The sequence below is a fragment of the Natator depressus genome, chromosome 10 (assembly GCF_965152275.1).
Source record: "Natator depressus isolate rNatDep1 chromosome 10, rNatDep2.hap1, whole genome shotgun sequence".
Classification (NCBI taxonomy): domain Eukaryota; kingdom Metazoa; phylum Chordata; order Testudines; family Cheloniidae; genus Natator; species Natator depressus.
This window is the reverse complement of record NC_134243.1, coordinates 54266759-54290148: the sequence shown is the minus strand read 5'-3', so window position 1 is coordinate 54290148 and position 23390 is coordinate 54266759. Positions and strand designations below refer to the sequence as shown.

General features: G+C 42.8%; 1 protein-coding gene across 7 annotated transcripts in view; it reads right to left on the bottom strand.

The window, feature by feature from the left end:
- APBA2 (amyloid beta precursor protein binding family A member 2) overlaps window positions 1–22320 on the bottom strand; it is a 202525-nt gene extending 180205 nt beyond the window's left edge. For 3 of the 7 annotated variants that reach the window (XM_074966196.1, XM_074966193.1, XM_074966200.1), the window contains exons 1-2: window positions 22167–22314; window positions 5950–6039 (exon numbers count right to left, since the gene is read on the bottom strand). The gene's annotated coding sequence lies outside the window, so the exon portion shown is untranslated. Of the gene's footprint in view, window positions 1–5949; window positions 6040–21224; window positions 21380–22166 lie in introns of those variants that run through there. The other 4 variants (XM_074966201.1, XM_074966194.1, XM_074966195.1 and 1 more) reach the window with 4 other exon arrangements.
- Between the last annotated feature and the right edge of the window lie 1070 nt (window positions 22321–23390).

Genomic DNA, 23390 nt, shown 5'->3' with positions numbered 1-23390 from the left:
GAACAAAATAATGAGTGTTTTAGCAAAAGCAACAAGGGTATGACAAAGGATATGCAAAAATCTTAATGTTCTCATGTGAATACATGGGGGGGAAAATGTAAGCAAAACTAAACTTGTAAGTAATATTTTTAAAAGCAGAAAGGTAATCCAAAGTATCAATCTATGGAATTAGTGATCTGTAAAATAAACAGTCAAAAGAGAAGAAACACAAACACCAACAAGTTTCAGAGTAGCAGCCATGTTAGTCTGTATTCGCAAAAAGAAAAGGAGTACTTGTGGTACCCTAGCGACTAACCAATGTATTTGAGCATAAGCTTTCGTGAGCTACAGCTCACTTCATCGGACGCATAAAGTGGAAAATGCAGTGAGGATGTTTTATACACACAGACCATGAAAAAATGGGTGTTTGTTTATCACTTCAAAAGGTTTTCTCTCCCCCCACCCCACTCTCCTGCTGGTAATAGCTTATCTAAAGTGATCACTTTCCTTACAATGTGTATGATAATCAAGGTGGGCCATTTCCAGCACAAATCCAGGGTTTAACAAGAACGTCTGAGAAACAGTGGGGGGTGGGGGGGGAGTAGGAAAAAAACAAGGGGAAATAGGTTACCTTGCATAATGACTTAGCCACTCCCAGTCTCTATTCAAGCTTAAGTTAATTGTATCCAATTTGCAAATGAATTCCAATTCAGCAGTCTCTCGCTGGAGTCTGGTTTTGAAGTTTTTCTGTTGTAATATCGCAACTTTCATGTTTGTAATCGCGTGACCAGAGAGATTGAAGTGTTCTCCGACTGGTTTATGAATGTTATAATTCTTGACGTCTGACTTGTGTCCATTTATTCTTTTACGTAGTGGTGTACAAGTGGTGTAGGCACCTAAATAACTCCTACACTAACAGAGAATATGGACACACATCAAGGCAAAAAAGTAATAATATTTTGAGTATTTTATTGAGACTAGATTATCATAATGGTCCCTTCTTGCCTTAGAATCTATGATTCTATGAAAGGCAGTTCAGTAAAAAAAGGAAGTCTTTCCTTAACCAAATCCTCTTTGAAAGATCCTCTTTACACAAACCACTCAGAAGAACAGAAGGCAACAGATTTTAAAAAGCCTGTAGCTCTATCCATTTTCCACATGAAAGATATTTAAGATGTTTCTATTCAGAGGCAATAAAAACAAGTCTCATGTTCTTAGGATAAAAGCGAGAAGGGGGGGGACTAACATGGCAGGTTTCCGTAAACCTGCTTTTATTTTGCATGGCTTGTTCCGTTTAGAAGTGAGGAGATGACTCGGTATTAACAATACTGGTCCCAATTCAGATTTCACTCTTACACTGGTGAAGCCCAATTGACTTCAGTGATTATGAATCCCAATTTACATAGGTAAGAGAGAGAAGAATCATGCAGCATTATCAAGTAATCTGCTCTTCAAATCAGTACTCGGGGCTAAATCTTGTCCTTTCGGAGGGTATGCTGATGGCTGCCAGGGAGCCTCTGCCCTTCCCTATACACCTATGTAGCATCTGGGGTGGATATCCTGCAAACAAATGATGCAGGCAAGAGACTACTACTGTGTTTGATAGCATGTCTCCACTGGATGAGGGGGCACGTTAGCCTAGATGCATAAAAGTAGTTAGACATTTCGACACTTAGCATCACACACCTAGAAAAATCACTTTCCCCCTACGCTGGATCACAGAACCCAGACTCCAGGCCAAGCGTCTACACTGCTGTTTTTAGCCCCATAGCCCCCTGCGAATGCCAATCAGTTGATCCAGTCTCATTCACTGCTGCATTGTTGATTTTTGCTGCGTAGACGTACCCTTTGACCAAGACTCACAAAAGTTCAGCATGATAGACTGGGAGCTGCCTAAGCTAGCCAGCAGGAAAAGCTGATGTTGTGCGCTAAGCCCTGCCCCTTGCTCAGAAACAGGCTCCTAAATCTAAGCTGCAAGGAGGTGCCTCAATCTGCTAGTGATTCACAGCTGGGAACTCTTTGGAGTCAGGCCCTACACCATTTTCGCAAGAGGGATAGAAGGAGGACCACCACCCTCATAACTTTTAGCACATGCTTAAAGTATTCACCTTGGGGAGATCCATATGTCAAGTCCACGCCACAGGAGGAGGATTTGAACTAGCATCTGCCAGCTCTCAGGTGAGTACCTTAACCACTGGGCTATGGGATATGCTGATGTGGGGGTCCCTCAATCTCTCTTGGATTACATACTTGAAGAGTCATTTGTACAGGAGGGGGGAGAAAGAGAGCACACGCAAACATGAGTGACTCTGTAGTCCAGTGATTAGGATATGAGACCCCCCAGGATCCAGGCCCCCTGCTCCAATGATTTTTTTTTAAATTATTTATGCAGAGTGCATCAGCTTCAACAGGAGAGATTGAGGGAGCCCAAATTCAGCAAAGCCCAATGGTTGGAGCACTCACCTGAGAGGTGGCAGATCCCAGTTCAAATCCCTTCTCACACTCAGGCAGAGCGGGCACTTGAGCCAAGATCTCGGACAACCCAGATGAGTACCCGAACCATTAGGCTAAGAGTTATGAGGCAGGTCCTCCTCCTTCTCCCCTTCCCCCGCAAGGCTGTTTTGTGTGAACTTGCTGTAGCAGGTGTGCTCTGAGGGTGTCTACAAGATCAGACCCACATGTGACGGAGGTGGCCGAATGCCTATCTTGCCCTGGTTTGTGAATCACTATTCTCTCTGGAGCTTGGGCAGGAGATAGGTGTCCAGATACCTGGAAGGAGGCAGTACTGCACATCCCAGAGACAGGAACAAGTACTAGGAGAGGTACCTGCAAAAACTCAGGAACTGAGTGAGTTTAGGCACATGCAGGGTTCAGTAGGATTTTGTGCCTTGCAGTAGTTCTGGAACTGGCACATGAGCACCTCACTCCTTTTGTGCATCCAGGCCTTTGAGGACTAGTTTTGAATAAGGAAACTGGTGGTGGAACTATGGAGCACAGGACTCGGTGAGAAGCAGTCAGATTTTTCCATAGCAGTCTCTATTACAGCAGCCATGTCTGACAGGTAGGTATTTTTTATTAATTAGTTTCCCCCATGTCACCACACACCTCCCCACCAAGCTCAAAGCCAGCCTCATCCAGCCATGTCCTTAACACAACTGTTTTGCAACAACGGTAGCACTTATTTTACAAAAGGGACTCCTCTCTATCCTGTGCCAGAGAATTATGACATGTTTTGAGTCAAGCTGCACCTGGCCTTGTGCTGGTGTGTAGGAGTACATTGGAGAGAACAAGGAGTCTGACAGCTAAGAGGAACACTCTCAGCCCTTTTCTTCAGGGAATACAAGGATGGCTTGAGGGTGGGGCTGAAAGTGGTATCAGACGAGTAAGTGGGTCAGGGAAGAACCATGTTCCTTGCCTCATGCTGCACAATGTCAAAGCTTGTAGCAACAGCTGCTCTGACCTGTGATCCAAGAGAACCACAGGAACTGTCTCCCTCAAGAATTACACCACTGTCCCTGAGAATTAAATCTGAGCCAATAGGATAGCATCAGGCAAAAAGAGGGCAAACAGGCAATGTCGGTAGAAACTGGGTGTAGCCAACAGCAGACTTCCCTATGCAGTTTTGGCAAGTCTTGTGATATTATCAAAAAGTCTAGTTGGTGGGTTGGTTTTTAAATCTACAGCTCCTGGAGTGACATGATTACATGAGAATCTCACCTTTCATTAAAAAGGGAACTTGTTAGCTCTCATGGTGCAGAGAAAAGCTTTAAAACAGAGGAACCCTAACGGGTCATGAACTAGAAAACAAATGGAGGGAACCCAAAATTATTTTTAGAAATCTCATCATTTTTTAATGTTTTAGATCGGCAACACTGAAGCCCGTCCTTTGGTGCACAGCAGCTATTCTGTTGGAAAGTATTTAATTCCAGTCCAATTACAGGAGTACTTGGAGAGACGTACCTGAAGCAGCTGGTGGTGAGCAGCATGAGGAGCAGAGTAGCCATTTGCTTAGGTGAGCTCTTTGCCTTGCACACGCACATGCATGCACGCACGCACACCCCTCTCCTATATTTTTGACTAGTGCATGGCCCGGCCTTAGGAAGCCACACTCTTGTGTTTATTTCTATTTCATCTGATATCAGGATGGTTATTAAAATTTCTGAGCATTTCCCCCAGTATTGTCCTGAAGGCTTTTCCCAAGAGACAGGAGCTAATTATTGGTAGAGATACTTATTTGATACAGTTTCTACATAACCCAGAGAACAGAGTTTAGTTCAATTATAGTATTTACTCATTGGCTGTGGTTACTGTACACTCTTTCCTGTCCTTTATTTAGAAAAACAAAGGAAAGTTTGGCTTGTGTTTTAAATCAGTAAGAATTGAAAATACAGTATTCTAAAATATGACAGATTGCAGCAAAACCAACCCTTGAGAGTTTGTATTTCCCTTTGCCAAACTTTGAGAGGTACATAAAGTAAATATTATCTGTGGCACCCATAAAAGTTTAATTAACTAAATTAAAGTATTGCTACTGTTCAGTGGTGTTAATTTTTTTGCCCGTACATGAATGAATTTTACCAGCACCAAAACACCTTCCAGGTGAAACAGCAAAATGTGGTCAGCAGTGCATTAATGCCTCCACTTCATTATATCTATGAACATGATGTAAGCTTGATTATAATCAAATCAGTCATCTAGCCTCTTGCTTCTCACTGCAAAATGAGATAAATTAACTACCAGCTACAACCATGGATGGAATATTGATGGATACAATGCCCTGAGGATACCCTTCTATGTAGTACAAGATGCCTTATGAAAAAGTTCTAGTTCCAAGCTTTGAGATTGTGAACCAAAACTGAGCAATTCCAGAAAGGGTGAATTCAGTGAGACACCCTACACTAAATCTGAACATATTTCCAGATAGCACATTTGGTAGACACCATTAAGATGTATGTAATCTTTACCCCAGACTGCCCTACACCCAAACACAAACAAACAGAGATTAGTGACCGGAACCATGTAATTTGCTGGCCCTGCTTCCAGACCTCCCTGCCTCCTTTCATACTGGGAACTTGTAGAGAGCAAAAGGACAGCTCCTTAACATTCCAGGAGTGAATATCACCGGCACACCTGCTCTCCTCTTCCTGGAACGCCCATGCAGCGGCACTCTTCTGGTTCCTCTATGTTCACGGCCTTCCAGATCATGCAAGATAGAGACAGCGTGGCAATGGGACATAGGGGGCAGTACCATAAAAATATTTATATTCTAGGGGCATTACAAATATATAATGTCTACATGCTTTGAAACTGCAATATGTTGCAAGTTATAACATACTCTACTGTCCTGGTTTAATAGCAAAGGAAGTGACATTAAGCTTGAAAAGGGAAACTGCAGCTTTCATTAGCTCTTCCCAGCCTGAAGAAAACTGAGCACAGCATGTGCCCTGACTAAAACCACAGGGCACTGCGGTCTTATAAAAATCAGGATTGTGTGACATTCCTGGGTTGCTTTTTGGTAGACCACAGCATCCGAGCACAGAGTGAGCAACCGAAGACATTTGGTCATTTGATTACAAACTAACTGAATTCTGAGCCTCGCAGCATTCTAGAGTAGCTCATGCAGCACTTGAAACACAACATACTACAGTACTTGCCAAATAGAATAGGACAAAAACACAAGAGAAAAAATGATATTTTCAAATTTCTAAGAAGATATCACTATTAACAAGATCTCTGTCTTAGGCATTTCTATATTTCCCATAACCCTGGAATCTGAGCACTGCAGTGGAGTGTAAATAAAATAAATGTAAAGCTTTAACTACAAAGGAATTGGTGGTGTCCTTTTAAAAACAGCATAAAGATTTGGCTAAATCAGACAGGGCATTTCACACAAGAGACTCAAGTTTTGATTTCATCTTCTACTCTTGCATTAATGATTTAAGCATCCTGTATTACAAGGTTCTCACTTACTGCATGGGAAGTATTGGAGAGCTCCTCTCTGGAACCAGCAATTCCAGCTCCAGTATAATCTGATAGGAAGCAGCTGAGCAGATGAGACCCCTGGCAAAGAAAAAAAGGTGTAAACGCCAGCTCTTGCATCTATGACACTGAGGAATATTCTCCTAAGAGAAGTGACAGAAGTCTCATCATTTGACTGTTAAAACTAGACTACAATGAATAAACCACTAATATATCAGAGTACACTATAAGGCGTTACACCTGCAAACATACTAGCTAAGTATGTTGCATCCTCCTCTAGCAGCTTGTTTGTACAGAGAATAAGACCCCATTACTGCTTCTAACTGCATATTTCAAGTAGCTGAGGGCTTTTATGATGAAGGTCCTAGTCCTATCCTTGCTGACAACATGTTAGGGTTTGAGGGCTCATTATACAAAAAGACTAACTAGAAAATATAACAGTACTTTTTTCATTTTTAACTGTTAGACTTCTATGAAGACCAAGCATTTGTCTCTCATTCACCCTTAATTCTACACTCACTACTACAGTACCTAAACTCCAGGCACACTGAAAATCCAAATCCACAAACTGGTCAACAAGGGGAATGAAAGAAGACAGCACTCTTCAATAACCACATCCAAACTCAGGAAGAGGCCCAAGGTCATGCCTTGCCAACCCACTGGGGTAACTTTACCTATTCTATTTAAATAGAAAATTGAAAAAAAATTGGGCCTATGATATATAAAATGCATATAATGTTGGTTATACAAACACTGTCAGAGTCCATCTGAGATCAAATTCATGGCATTAAGAATATGATAATTGCAGGATGTTTCAAACATTCAGCTCTCTGTGAAAAGCTGAGTGTCTGAAGATGATGATTTATAAATTGCAAATAAAAGAACCTGTCCCTAGTTATATCAAGCAAATGAGCAGCATGTTGACAGATATTAAATCCTACTGCATATATAATCCCCTTAAACCTGTACCAGTGAAGCCGAACAGTGAATTTACAAGTTTATCCATCCCTCATGTTCAATACAAAATCATTTAACTAAAAAAAAACAAACAACAAAGGGTGCGGAACTGGGTGGCCAATAGGTTTCCATCCTAGGGGTCTGCAGACCACAGGTTAAAAACCACAGTTCTGTGTAGATCAAAAAGCAAAATTAAAAGAAATTAGTTGATATTGTGTCTCTCAGAAAAAAATGAGGGGCAAAATGTAATGCCACATCTGCTATGACAATGGTAGATTATATTAAAATTGGACAATCTGTGACAATCATTTACAAACAGATTATAATAGACAAGACAGACAAATGCTCGGGGAAAGAGGTATACTTAGATTGTAAGTAGGGCTCTCGATTAACCGCAGTTAACTCAAAAAAATTAACTGTGATTAAAAAAATTAATCACAATTAATCGCAGTTTTAATTGCACTGCTAAATAATAGATTACCAATTGAAATGTATTAAATATTTTTGGATTTTTTCTACATTTTCAAATATATTTATTTCAATTACAATGCAGAACACAGTGTACAGTGCTCACTTTATATTATAATTTTATTACAAATATTTGCACTGTAAAAATGACAAAGAAAGAGTATTTTTCAGTTCACCTCATACAAGTAGTCTAGTGCAATCTCTTTATCGTGAAAGTGCAAATTACAAATGTGGATTTTTTTTGTTACATAACTGCACTCAAAAACAAAACAACTTAAAACTTCAGAGCCTACAAGTCCACTCAGCCCTACTTCTTGTTCAGCCAATCGCTAAGAGAAATAAGTTTGTTTACATTTACAGGAGGTAATGCTGTCCACCTCTTATTTACAATGTCACCTGAAAGTGAGAACAGGTATTCGCATGGCACTTTTGTAGCTGGCACTGCAAGGTATTCACATGCCAGATATGCTATACATTTGTATGCCTCTTCATGCTTCCATCATCATTCCAGAGGACATGCTTCCATGCTGATGCTTGTTAAAAAAATAATGCATTAATTAAATTTATGACTGAACTCCTTTGGGGAGAACTGTATGTTTCCTGCTGTTTTACCTGCATTCTGCCATATATTTCATGTTATAGCAGTCTCAGATGATGATCCAGCACACGTTGTTCATTTTAAGAACACTTTCAGTGAAGATCTGACAAAATGCAAAGAAGGTACCAATGTGAAATTTCTAAAGATAGCTACAGCACTCGACCCAAGGTTTAAGAATCTGAAGTGCCTTCCAAAATCTGAGAGGGACAAAGCTTTCATAAGTCTTAAAAGCGCAACTCTCTGATGTAGAAACTACAGAACCCAAACAACCAAAAAAGGAAAATTAACATTCTGCTGGTGGCATCTGAGTCAGAGATGAAAATGAACATGTGTCGGTCCACACTGCTTTGGACTGTTATCTATCAAAACCCACCATCAGCATGGACGCATCCTCTGGAATGTTGGTTGAAGCATGAAGGGACATATGAATCTTTAGAATATCTGGGAGGTAAATATCTTGCGACACCAGCTAGAACAGTGATATGTGAATGCCTGTTCTCACTTTCAGATGACATTATAAACAAGAAGCGGGCAGCACTGTCTCCTGAAAATGTAAACAAACTTCTTTCTCTGAGCGATTGGCTGTACAAGAAATAGGACTACGTGGACTTTCTAGGCTCTAAAGTTTTACATTGTTTTATTTTTTAATGCAGTTTTTTGAACATAATTCTACATTTGTAAGTTCAACTTTCATGATAAAGAGATTCAGTACTTTTATTAGGTGAATTGAAAAATACTATGTTTTTTGCAATGCAAATATTTGTAATAAAAAATAAATATAAAGTTAACACTGTACACTTTTGTATTGTGTTGTAATTGAAATCAATATTTGAAAATTTAGAAAACATCAAAAAATATTAAAATAAATGGTAGGTTTCAGAGTAGCAGCCGTGTTAGTCTGTACTCGCAAAAAGAAAAGGAGTACTTGTGGCACCTTAGAGATTAACAGATTTAGTTGAGCATAAGCTTTCATGAGCTACAGCTCACTTCATCGGATGCATTCAGTGAAAAATACAGTGGGGAGATTTATATACATAGAGAACATGAAACAATGCGTGTTACCATACACACTGTAAGGAGAGTGATCACTTAAGGTGAGCTATTACCAGCAGGAGAGCGGGGGGGAACCTTTTGAAGTGATAATCAAGGTGGGCCATTTCCAGCGAACGTCTGAGGAACAGTGGGGGGGGGGAGGGGTGTGAAGGGCTGCACCAAGCAACGGAGTCCCAGAATCGCAAAAGAGCTCCAGCATGGACCGAATGGGAGGTACAGGATCTGATCGCTGTATGGGGAGAGGAATCCCTGCTATCAGAACTCTGTTCCAGTTTTCGAAATGCCAGAACATTTGTAAAAATCTCTCAGGGCATGAAGGACAGTGGCCATACCAAGGACCCGAAGCAGTGCCGCGTGAAACTTAAGGAGCTAAGGCAAGCCTACCAGGAAACCAGAGAGGCAAACGGCCGCTCCAGGTCAGAGCCCCAAACATGCCGCTTCTGTGATGAGCTGCATGCCATTTTAGGGGGTTCAATCACCACCACCCCAGCCCTGTGCTTTGACTCCGTCAATGGAGTGGGAGACAACAGGGAAGCAGGTTTTGGGGACGAGGAAAATGATGAGGAGGAGGTTGAAGATAGCTCACAGCAAGCAAATAGAGAAACCGGTTTTCCCGACAGCCAGGAACTGTTTCTCAACCTTGACTGGAGCCAGTACCCCCCAAACCCACCCAAGGCTGCCTCCCGGACCCGCCAGGCAGAGAAGGGACTTCTGGTGAGTGTACCTTTTTAAATTATCTAGCACATGGATCTCAATCTCGCATCACCATGAGGGCCACATGAGGACTAGTACATTGGCCCAAGGGCCACATCACTGACACCTTCTCATATAAAAGGTACAAAAGCCCGCCCCCCCCTGCCGCCCCTGGCCCCAACCCCACTCCACCCCTTCCATGAGGCCCCACCCTACCCCGCCTCTTCCCACCCTTTCCCCACCCCCATTCCAACCCCTTTCCCAAAGTCCCCACCCCAACTCCACCCCGTCCCTGCCCCTATTCCAACCCCTTCCCCAAATCCCCGCCCCTGCCCTGCCTCTTCTCCGCCTCCTCTCCTGAGAGCGTGGATCCCCGCTCCTCCCCCCTCCCACCTGGAAAGCGCTAAGTGCCACCAAACAGTTGTTTGGCCGCGGGAAGCGCCTCAAGGTAGGCAGAGGAGTGGGGACACAGCGCGCTGGGGGGAGGGGAGCTTGGCGACTGCAGGAAATAACTCCCGGGGGGCGGGGGGTGCAGGGAGCTCGTGGGCCGCAGAAAATAACCCTGCGCTCTGGCACATCAGTAAAAAAGAAAGAGTTAATGCACCAACATATATATTTCATGCTGAGGTAAAACTGATGCTAAGCTATTCTTTATCAGAGTAAAATAATCTTAATAGCTTTTTTGGTTCAAATCATTATTTCTAATTAGATCAGCTGTTAGTTGATGGCTCCAATTATGATGTGCAGCATAATAAAACGGGGAACAAATCAACCAAAATACATGCTTTAGAGATCATATCTATTTACAGTAACAGAATTGGTTTTAAAAAAAAAAAAAGAGCCAAAAAAAACCCCACACAACCCATAAACAAAACACACACCCTAAGGTGCGCCTCTTTACACAGACAATGGGAAGAGAACATCACAACACCCACACATTGTTCTTGCTATCTCAGAGGAGATTAGAGTAAGATTTTCTCCTACCACCTCAAGTACAAAAGAATAGCTCTTCATTATAAAACAATTGATTCAGATGTATATTGTAGATAGGTGACATATTTTCCTGTATGTTCAGGGCAAGTTTTCTGTGAAGGAACCAAGTAATCAATAGTATCAAGGAGCTGAAAGATTCCTGACAACCCTCATGGCATTTGAGTCAGACAGGAGACCAAATGCACTTTTGTGAGGTCACAACTACAACTGGGATCAATAAAGAATTAGGTAAGTTCATGGAGGATAGGTCCATCAATGGCTACTAGCCAAGATGGTCAAGGGTGGAACCCCATGCTCTGGGCGTCCCTAGCCTCTGACTGCCAGAAGCTGGGAGTGGATGACAGGCGATGGATCACTAGATAATTGCTCTAGTCTGTTCATTCCCTCTGAAGCACATGGCCACTGTCAGAAGACAGGACACTGAACTAGATGGACCATTGGTCTGACCCAATATGGCCATTCTCATGTTCTTCTTTACAATATGTACTAAAAAACGTCCCCCATCTCTATTGTTTGGGCCACTGCAGTAGAATGGGCTGTAAAATCTCCAGTCGTCAACAGAATTCTTTCCCTGTTTATCATCCAGTATGCCAAAACTCTGATCTCTCAGGCCATAATACGTCAAGTAGTTGTGCATAATTAAAGCTACACTGATAGACTAACTGTCACAGAGTATCACAGAGATAAGGCAGGTTTAAAAATAATTTTATCTGTAATCCAGAGTTATCTACAGTACAGTTAACAGTGTTTTGAACCAAGAGAATACATTTTCTTTTTAAAAGGCAGAACCACCAGAGCTTCTCCTCCCTTCCACAACCTAGGTTTTACAAGAAGAAAAACACTGTTGTGCTCCGAATCTCCTTTGTAATGCTGTATCAAAATGTATTCACTGACTCTGAAGGATAAGGAGAGGACCATGTACATAGTAAGAAAGCTATGCATTTCCCATCAGCGATAGAAGCTGTAATTTGTATTCCTCTCCTATGGTCCTTTTAATACACATTTTTTAATTACATGGGCAAATAGAAGCTAGGTTTCCATATTTCCCTTGTTTTATTCACTCCATATTTAAAAGAAGAAACAAATGAATCTGCTGAATCACAGAGGACAACACCACATGAACAGAATAATGGCAAAATTTATAGTTTGTCAGGTATTCTTATAACAATTACATTTTAGAAAGCCTGCAAATATCTTAAGGGTAAATTTAAATATGTAGGCAAGCACTTCTGGTGGAATAGCAACAAACGCATCATGCTGCATAGTAAAAGTCTGGAAACAAATAACGCTTTTAGTTCTTCCCCATCCTGGATCAGTTTATAATGGAAATAATTGTACCCTTGGCTGAACTGTCCTTTAGAACCTACCATACATTAGTACTTGTAACAGCATTTGAAACAGTTTGCACCGAAATAGATGGAAGAAGGTTTTGCATCCCCACTCAAGGCAGCAATTAGAAACTGTGCTTGACCCCTGTTAGAGGGTAATAGCAAGCCCAGTTTCAGCTAATATGATTGTAACTACTATAGAACAATAAAGTGTTCCAGTGTAGACAGAATTCTTTTCAAATAATCATATTTGACTATGATCATAATCATAATCATGGATTTTCTTTTCTGTACATGGGAAATACTTCAAAGAAAGTGCTAGAGTAGCCCACACTTTAAATGTATACTTCATCTGATTCAAGTGAGCCTTTTCCAAGAAGAGTGCACCTCTGACCATCATCATTGCATGGTAAACATTAATTGTTTTCTTCCAAGGAAATTACAATATTAACTAGCAGTTTGGAAAAACACCCTTAGAAAGGCAGGTAGGCCAAAAGGTGAAGGAGCATACCAGTAACATTGTCTGCTGCATGTGAAGCAGAGATCTATCCTCTGGGAGGTGCATTTAATAATATGTAGACAGGTGTTCTTTACATCTACTGATAGAAAAAAAAGTCCTTTGTAAATTGCTGCTATGGAGGAATTTAGGGTCTCCATCCCTGAACTATGGCTTCTGAAGGAATCTGTTCAAGAGCTTGTGGTTGAGTGCACTTCTGTCTTTGGAACACTTCGGCACTAGGATGGAGTAGAGAGCTAAGCCTTCTTGTTCCCTGGGAGATTGATTGGCATTCTGCAGTCTTCATATTCTGATATTTCAAATCAGTTGGACGAAGAGGAAGAGGTCAATAAAATTGGTTTTGGAATTGCATTTACTTCTAAGGTGTAAGCCAGGCTGTATGTCTCTGCCTAAGAGTCACTTTCTTGCTGTAGTACTACGTACTTTCAAAGAAACAACACTTCGAAATTTCCTGCTAATTGCCCTCTGTTTGGGGGGACCACCTCACACAGAGTTAGGCTGTAGTCATGCTTCTTTGAAAGAAGGAAATACACAGATGCCTCTCATGCTACTTGGTGTATTTAATCAGGAAGCTGGACATACCTCCACTAATTTTAGGCTGGATCAAAGGATTGTCAATACCCATAAATTCTAAATTTCTTTTTGAGCTGCAAGGCCTCAGATTTTTATTTTTTTAAAATGAGGTTCCCATGACACATCTATTTATAGTCACCACAACACCTACCCACTGGGACACTTAAGTTACCAGCTGCCTGGGGTTTGGCTTTTCATGGCATCAGGCAGAGCTGGTATTGTGGTTGAGAGATCGTTACAGCTCTTTGCTCTTACTGTAAATCTCAGGTAGGAGAACAGGAGGTGGGGACGCAATTTCACAACAGAAATCGGACCATGCAGGCCTGGCTCTAGCACAAAACATGGAGACAGCAGATGTAAGAAGCGCTGCTGAAGTGACCTTGTTTTTATTACTACATTATTCTTTTAACTAACGACTTACCATGTCTTTAACCAGACATTAGATTGATACTCCCAACAGTTGATGCCAATCAGAATAGGTTTCTTGCAAATGGATTAATTCCCCTTCTCTCTGATGCTTCCTTTTACAGAAGGCCTAGATGAAGGAATACAGAGTCCACATAATACTCCTGAGAATGCTTTCAAATTATTCTTCCTCAGAACACTGATTCTGAGATGATTCTTGGTGAGTTCTAACCCCAGGTCTGTGCTACAGAAGTAAGTGGAACACTAGAAATGTTTACCCTTGAGATGATCCCTAGGTGGGCTCCTTAAGCTTTATAGGTGATCCCTAAGCGTGTTTGAGGGAGGGGTGCAGGGAAGCCTTCACATGTGGCAGCTATTTTGACTCACTGAATCCCACCATGAGTCAAGCAGGGTTACATAAAGGTTGATTCACACCTTGTTAAAGGGTCTGGGGAAATAGTCAGAAATAAGCGGTGAGCCCAGAGGCTCCTTATCTGCTCATTCCTCCATGTCTGGGACATTTTCCTCTCATCCCTCCAGAGCTAGCTGTATGGAAGGGGTAGAGAAAATGGCGTGACAATGGCCAACCTGCAGCATAAGCAGGGTCCCATTAGTCCAGCAGGTGTGGCAACAGCCAACCCGTGATGTTTAGCAGAATCCAATTAGCCCAGGCATTTCTGCCAAATTTTCTATCCCTCTGGTTGTCCATGAAGTGCTCCTGCCAGAGAGGCCTGCCCAAACATGTTGTGCTGGAACCTGCTGTCTCAAGAAGGAGGTGTTTGCTGCAGAGCCCAAAGGCTAAGTAGCAACCCAGTAATGCTTAGAATTTAATAAACAAACTAAAGAAGATCCATTCTGGTTGTTTTGTTCTCTTGTTGCTCTGAGCACAGCATCTGATAAAGCCTTCCTGCAGCAACTGGGGTCAATTTACACTAGCTGGATTTCAGGGATGTGATCACTCCCAGCCTGCCTTGACTGGCGGCAGAAACCAGACCTGTTAAAGAGCTGCAAGGAATAAGAACCATTGTAATGGATCTGCAGAATTTCCCTATGGTATCATATGTCCACAAGATGTTGCTATTACAACTGCTCCTTAAAATGTAACAAGGAGATCCAAAGTTTACTACCTCATTATATACTGCTTACAGTTCCTAAGCATTTCCGTCTAGATTTAGAGGGTTGTATTTTTTTAAAAACCATACACACTTAAACTTGCAGGCCAAAAATAGCTTTAATCTTGACATATTATGTTAGGATGAAAGACAGACTTTAGAGGGGCTAGTGCAGTGTCTCAGAAATGCATACAGAAGGCTACTGCAGTGTACGGGTAGCCATGTTGGTCCCAGGATATTAGAGAGACAAGGTGGGTGAGGTAATATCTTGTATTGGACCAACTTCTGTTGGAGAGAAAGATCAGGTCTGTGTGGCTCAAAAGCTTATCTCTCTCTCAAAGAAGTTGGTCCAATATAAGGCATTACTTCACACACCTTGCTTCTCTCCAGAAGGCTAAGTTTATTATGGTATATGCACTGATACGTCTGTAGCTGAGTACCAATCAATGTACAGCACATTTATGCAGGACAAGAAACCTTGTACTCTTTACGGACATAGTAGACTTAGCATCATGCAGGGATGAAAAAACAGTTTTAGGAGTTTTTGAGACCAAGGCTGAAGAGTCAGATTAGAACTGAATGGCAGGAATTTGGCCTGATTGTGAGATCCTTGGGCAAAAAGACATTATACAGGTTGTCAAATTATGTTCAACTATATATATTGTGACAGGGTCAGGCCAGATGGCTATAGGAGAGTAACAGAAGGCAGATATATTAGCCCCAGGCTAAGTAGGTCCCTTTTCCCAGAGTAAGGTAACAGGGAAGGTTCTAGAACAATCGGGAACCTTCTGGAGACAATTAAGACAGGCTGATTAGAACACCTGCAGCCAATCAAGAAGCTGCTGAATCAATTAAGGAAGGCTAATCCGGGCACCTGGGTTTTAAAAAGGAGCTCACTTCAGTTTGTGGTGTGCATGTGAGGAGCTGGGAGCAAGAGGCACTAGGAGCCGAGAGTGAGAACGTGGACTGTTGGAGGACTGAGGTGTACATGCATTATCAGACACCAAGAGGAAGGTCCTATGGTGAGGATAAAGAAGGTGTTGGGAGGAGGCCATAGGGAAGTAGCCCAGGGAGTTGTAGCTGTCGCACAGCTGTTCCAGGAGACACTCTAGACAGCTGCATTCCACAGGGCCCTGGGCTGGAACCCGGAGTAGAGGGCGGGCCCAGGTTCCCCCAAATCCTCCCAACTCCTGGTCAGACACAGGAGGAGTCAACCTGGACTGTGAATTCAGAAAAACGGCCAAGCTGAGGGCTGCCATGAAGCTCCAAGGCAAGCAAATCCGCCAATAAGCGCAAGACCCACCAAAGCAGAGGAGGAAATTATATACACACACACTCACACGACACTCCACGTTGTTGGGCACTGTGTTGGGCACAACCTTGAGCTGGAGTTTGGATTTCAAATAAGAAAGTATTAAACAAAATGTATTTTGAAAGACATTTCTGAATGTTACTATTCAGGTCCCCCAAAGGCAACTTTGAGTTCTTGATGACACCTTTGAGGCAAGAGGTTTATTTGCAGGGTATCTACCGTGTACACTGAGAGGCAAGTCAGGCCAGTGCTCCAAAGTCAGTGATCAAAGATCATCACTTAGCTGTCACCCACAACAAACCAAAGCAGAAGCAGCAGAGAGCAGAGAAATGCTTTTTATACAATCACAGCAGCAACAATCTCTCATTTTAATTTACTTGAGAGAATGGGACCAAACCACCTCTGCCACCCACCCTAAAAAAATGCGTTTTCTTGTCGGACAACCTAATTTGAAGTCTTAAACGCCACTGAGCAAGGGATCAGCATTTCTCTCCCTCCCTGCCTGAACCAATTCCATTTTAGCCAATAACTCTCTGCTTCCCTAAATACCTGTTTGCCGTTTCAACTGGACACAGTGTTGTTATTCTTCCTCACTTCATGCCCTAAAACCTGTTCTAGAAGGCTGCTGTGAGCAGCAGCTGCTTTGTTTCACAGCAGAGGTGACTGCATTTCAGTGTTAGTCAGTGAGCACATTTCCTTTGGCCACCTTACAAGTGTGCTGCGGGACACACTTAGTGGGGCCAACCCAACCTCTGTAACAGTCATCCCCAAACTTTTTACCTCATGCCCCCTCCTTACCCATGTCCATGCCCCCCCAAACCGGGGCTGGGACCAGGGGAGATGTGGACAGGGGTAAGGGAGCTAAAGCTGGGGGGCATTCCCTCCCCACCCCCTGTGGGGGATGGCCCAGGCCCTAGCCGTACCTAACCCTCTAGGATTGTCCTGGAGTCTCCAGGAATTAAAAAGATTAATCTTTAATTACATATTATGTCATGTGATGAAACCTCCAGGAATCCGTCCAACCAAAATTGGCAACCCTAGCTGCACCCCCCCCGAATGTTCCTCTGTGCCCCCCCCAAGGGGTGCACCCCACAGTTTGGGGACCTCTGCTCTATAATGAGGCAAGACTCTTGCCTCATTACTGAAAAAATACCATAGGACTGGATCTGGCAAGGCCCATCTTCCTGCTTGTGGTATTCCATGAGAGAAAGGTTTACAGGGTCAGACCCCTAGTCTGTAGTGACTGCAAGATCCTTGGGCAAAAAGGCGTTTTAAGAGAACAAAGTAGCATTTTATTAGACACAATTGCTCAGGTAGAAAAAGTCTCAATCAAAACTTTAATACACAACATCCAAAATCGATTATGGGAAACTGTAAAGATGAGGGAGAGATTTTCAAAGGCATGGTGTGCAGTTAGGCACCTAACTCTCACTGAAAGTCAGTGGCAGATGCACAATGAATTCCCTGTGCCTTTGAGCATGTCCCATAGTACAATATCAGACACCAGAGAGCCCATTAAGTTAAATAAATACAATGAGAAAAAAACACACCAATGAGCAATGACTTTTGCTAGATTTGAGACAAGCTGTTAAATGTACAGGTGATAAAACCTTATCTAGGTACCTGTATGGCTCGCAATCACTTAACTATCCAAGTTTTTAGTAATAACCTTCTAGACACAAATTACCCTCAAATAGTTGCCAACAGCTCGAAGATGAGTACCCGAGGGACAATTCTCCAGATAAAATGACAGGCTGGGGTGCATTCTGGTGGATGTCAGAGTATTTTCAGAAGTGTTGGTGTTTGGCTAACCATCCAGAAATTTAACTAGATAAACATTCAGAAGAAGTTTATCTGGATACACGAGACACACAGACAAGGCTACCTGAACCCTATTTTCAAACTCCCCTCTCCATCTTCACATTTGTCCTTAGGGAAAAGTCCTCAGGGGCTGTGAGAAGAAGCTGAATACTAGAGGATACACAGTCCCCAAGGCATGAAGAATTTGTAAGATTGCCGCATACATTCTATTTTGGTTCTTCAACCAAAAGAAAAGTATTTTTGGTCAACAAATATTTTTGAATAATAAAGATAATTGTTGCAACTTGACAGAGAGTAGAGTAATATGATTTTTTTAAATGAAAACATAACCTAAACAGGATTTGAACACTGTACCTGAAATATAAGTCCAATTGTATCTACAATAAGATTTTTGCTGAAGTATCACTGAGAAGCACAAGAATATTATTAATGCAAGAGCTACACATTTCAAACAGAAGTCTCAATCCTACAATCTGGTGAAGGTGAAGTCCAACATAGATCAGATATCATGATGAGGACCAGAGTGTCCCCCCAGTTCATGCATTTAAATGTTAATTACATATATATATATTTCAGTTGTCTTCAGCTAAAGATGGAAGAGGAAGAAGGAAAACTTTCCTACTTTGAGCTATAAATGCCTCCAAAAGTCAGGCAGTCTGTCTGTCTACTATGTCATTTGTCTCTCTTGATCCCGGAATAATTTTTTAATGTATCTTAAGCAAGTCCCTATATATATGAAAGGATTATGGGGAAAAATAAGTGTTGCAAAAATTAAGAAACTTTGTGATGCTGGTGTCTCTTGCATAGTAGCATAAACTGCTGGTAGCTGAAAGTTAGGTGCGTGAAGCGTATGAGAACTAACTTTTGATCAACCACAGCTTGGGCATGAACTTTGAGACCTTCCCACTAGGTTTCTTTAGGGAGAGAAGCAAAGCTTAATGTTGCATGTTTCTCCACATAAGCGAATACATATCATGCAGGACCAATCTATCCTTTCATTAGGTTGGTGAAGTTGCCTTGGGTGATGGGAAGATGGGTGGGGAAATCAGCGGCAGTGAGAAACATTCTAGGGTGCGCTATTTGGGGAGGTTTAACCAAAGCTCTATTCCCTGCAATGAAAAGTTAAAGGCCAGGCCCCTCATCCAGCACAGGGGGTGAAAGTCTATGACATCTGAGCTCCACCTCAGAGGCAGAATGACACAGGAAGACAAATCCTGGCATATTTTTCTTCTGTTTTCCAGCTCAAAAAAGTTTGTTGCCTCAAAATTGAGCTCAATTTTGAAGAGCTCCCATCACAGATCTCATTTAACTCCTCTCATCTAGAGCACCCATCCTACACCAGTGCTGCTTCTGGAGGGACCAATTTGAAATGTCAATGGACATATGACTAGAAGGCTCAGGTGGCACTGGTGTTTTCTAAACGACTTTAAAAGGTATGGGGAAACAAGTGGGGAAGGGGAAAAGGTTATGATTAATTTGGTTTGCCTCTTTTTGACATGAATGAGGTTGCTTCTAGTCAGCAACATTAGTTTAAGAGCACAAAGAAGAGGGGCTGATATACTAGAAAATGCAAGTTAAAGGAGTCTCAGGAGCCAGAGACTATGAAGAGCAGGTCTGCAAAAGAGAAAGATATCCATAGAGACCAGCAGATGTACTAACACAAAGCGTGGCAAGACAGCTGTTTTTCCCACCTATCCATAGTAATAAGATGAAGTTAAACATAGTAGAAGGAATAGGAGAACATATGTAATTCTCTGCACCTTCCTAAGAAAGGTCTGTGCAACTCAGACATATTGAGACGTGTCAGTTTTCCATGTTAACCCCAGCAAATAAGACAACTCATTTCCAAAATATAGTTTCTCAGTACAGTTGAGTAATATCAGAAAAAATCAAGATGTTGAGGAGTATCTGCACATATCATAGCCATAACTCCTGGATGGCTTACAGTCTCGCATGGGAAACTACAAGAATACCAAAATATTTGCAAAAATCCTTTACTACTTATCACTATATGCCATAATATACTGCACACTACAGATATCCAAGTTAAATTAAGATGCTTTTTAGCTGTTATCTTTTTTTAGCTATAGTTCCATTGGCTTGCAGAACTAATAAGATTTGTTCAGCAACAGAGTCAGTAAATGCCTAAAATACCCCTCCTGCAAAAACACCACCATTTCCTGTGATATGCTGTGGCTCTCTTGACAGGCTAGGATGATTGAAAATCATCTAATTACTTAAATTACTACGGCCTGTTTGCAAAGCTAAGATGGTTGATCTTTTTAAACCATCTCAAGGCAGAGTAAAAAGCAACTATAAAGAATACCTATATAAAGATTAGATTACATAGAATTCAGTAAGGTTTCCTTTTTCTTAGTCTCCTTTTATATCCTTGCTCATATATAACCACCAACACAAGGGTACTGAGAAAACTAACTTTGTAAATCAAAAAGTACAGACTGCCAGTTGTTAAGGCAAAGCATGCCAATTCTTCCCTACTGAACATTGGACCCCCTCATACACACCGGACCCCCTCTTCCCCTCCGGCAATACCAAAACCCCCATCATCTGGTCATCGTAAAGCTGGCAAAAGGAGGAGGGCGGAGAAATCATGTTATAATTTGTCACACTGTTTACTCTAAGAAAAATGAAGTGGAGAATTTTTAAATGAGTAGCTTTTCCCTCCAGACCTCATTATGAAGGCGGGGGGGGGGGGGGAGGAAAGTCGATCAAAAGCTCTAATTCAGTTGCTACACTGGAGGCATGATAAACCAGAAACAAATATAAATGCTAAGATGTGTGCATGACATGAAGCCTTCTCTTCTGTGTTTTTCAATCTTAAAACAAATTAACTCTGAATTCTCCAGCACTGTAGTTGAGCAATGTGTGGAGATACACACAAACACACACACTTCAGAGCTGGTACTGACAATGAAATATACATACACACACTATATAAACATCCACACATACAAATACACACATTCCAGACAAGATATTAGATAATGAGGTAATATCAAAATCTGTAAAAGTTACACTCTAAAATATTGCATATATAAATTAGCAGGAGAGGGACAGAAGCACAAAATAAAAGAACAGAATATAGCATAGACTGCAGTCAGAGAAAAAGGTGATCCCAGCAGCAGCAACAACTTTCTGGACAGAAACACTTCCCATTTCCAGTTCTCATCTGATTGAAATGAGGCAGCTGCATTAAAGCTTCCCTGCCACCACTATGTTACCACAAGAGAAAGAAAGAAAAGCTCTTCTGTACCAGGCAGAGAACATCTTCTGAATCCATCCGTGCACCAGACACTAATATATAAATACCATCAATTACCATCACCTTTCCAGACCATAGCAACAGATCGACCAAGCAATGCCCTCTCTCATCAGCTGCTACACATTAAATAAACTATCATATTAGTAAAATTACACTCTTCCTGCTGGAGTCTCTTTCCAATCTGGCTTCCCTTTGCACTGCTGGCAGGGTTGGTTTCCTCCCCCGCAATAGCGAGAGAATGGGGATGAGATTTGGTGGCAGCAAAATTCTCGCTCTGCAAGGGTTGCACTGCAGGCAGTTCTCCGCCCCACACACCCCTTTCAAGGAGCTTAATTTCCCCCCACTAGCTAGAGCTAAAATGTGGTTGGTCGATTGGTTTAGGGGGGAAGGAGAGAATACATGCAATATCCTGTTAGGAGCATCCCACCAGGACAAGGAGCTTGGGGTAGGAGACTTGCATGCGGCATCTGCCCCCCCGCCCCAAACACACTGCCAGGAGCAGCATCTGCCCCCTCCCCCGACACACACACACACACACACCCCTGCAAGGAGCTTAGGGTAGGGGAATGGGACTTCAATGACATATCTGCCCCCCTCCTCGCAAGGAGCTCAGGGTAGGGGAGTGTGAGTTCCATCCAGCATCTAGCCCCTTCCCCCACACACACTCTGCAAGGAGCTCAGTCAGGGTAGAGGAGGGGGACTTGAATGCAGTATCTGCCACACAAACAGAATGGGACTTGCATGCAGCGTCTGGTCCCCTCCCCCACACAAACATGCACACTGCACGGAGCTTGGGGTCGGGGAGCGGGACTTGCGTGCAGCATCTAACCCCCTCCCCCCACACAAACACACTGCAAGGCACTCAAGGGGCTTCCACACACTATTCCCCTGCCAGCACTGCAGCATCCTACTCCCCGCTCCTGAGGGAGCTCCCAGCGGGGGTGGTGTCTACAGCGGTTCCCTCCTCCCCCCCCCCCGCCTGGGGCACAAAGGCTCCGACTCGGCCCCTTCCTCTGCTGACCCCGCTCTGGGAGCGAAGCCCTAGCAAGCGCCAGTGCCGGGCTGGCTGCCGGGGCTTTACCTCCTCCCCCTTACCTGGGCTGGGACTCTGCCGCCCCCTCGCCTCCACTCCTGCTCCTCACAGACCGAGCGGGACCAGCCGCACCAGCTCTATTGTGTGACTGCTTCAGAGCAGAGCCACACACTGAGACTACTAATGAACCCGGGAAGCTGAGTAGCAGCAGATACCGCCTCCTCCCCAGCAGCCCCGGGCTCTGCATGACGCATAACCAAACGCCTGGAAGCTTTGAGGAAGGGAAGCCCAGTCCGCCTTTGGGGTCTGAGAGGCCTCAGCAAGCTGCCCTCCCGCCCCCATTCATTAACATTTTACCCTATTCCCTGGCCCTCCCACAGTCAGCAGCAGAGAAAGAATCAGGGCTAACAGGACTTTCCTAATATAGCCTTCCCCAGGTTCTCTATCATATTAACTGGAGACGGCCTCAAGCCCCAAAAATCAGAGTTCAGATTATTACCTTTCCGTCCCCTTTCCTGATAAAGTTTGGGAGCGTTTGAGCCTGTGGTTTTGGTACAGATGCACCTCTACTATAAAGATATCCCATATCTAGCTGGGAAAAACAAACTGCCTTTTTTTAATAAGAACGGCCATACTGGGTCAGACCAAAAGTCCATCCAGCCCAGTATCCTGTCTACAGACAGTGGCCAATGCCAGGTGCCCCAGAGGGAGTGAACCTAACAGGTAATGATCAAGTGATCTCTCTCCTGCCATTCATCTCCACCCTCTGACAAACAGAGGCTAGGGACACCATTCCTTACCCATCCTGGCTAATAGCCATTAATGGACTTAACCTCCATGAATTTAACCAGTTCTCTTTTAAATCCTGTTATAGTCCTAGCCTTCACAACCTCCTCGGGCAAGGAGTTCCACAGGTTGACTGTGCGCTGAGTGAAGAAGAACTTCCTTTTATTTGTTTTAAACCTGCTATCCATTAATTTCCATTGGTGACCCCTAGTTCTTATATTATGGGAACAAATAAATAAATTTTACTTATTCACTTTCTCCACACCACTCATGATTTTATATATCTCTATCATATCCCTCCTCAGCCTCCTCTTTTCCAAGCTGAAAAGTCTTAGCCTCTTTAATCTCTCCTCATATGGGACCCATTCTAAACCCCTAATCATTTTAGTTGCCCTTTTCTGAACTTTTTCTAATGCCAGTATATCTTTTTTGAGATGAGGGAACCACATCTGTCCGCAGTATTCAAGATGTGGGTGTACCATGGATTTATATAAGGGCAA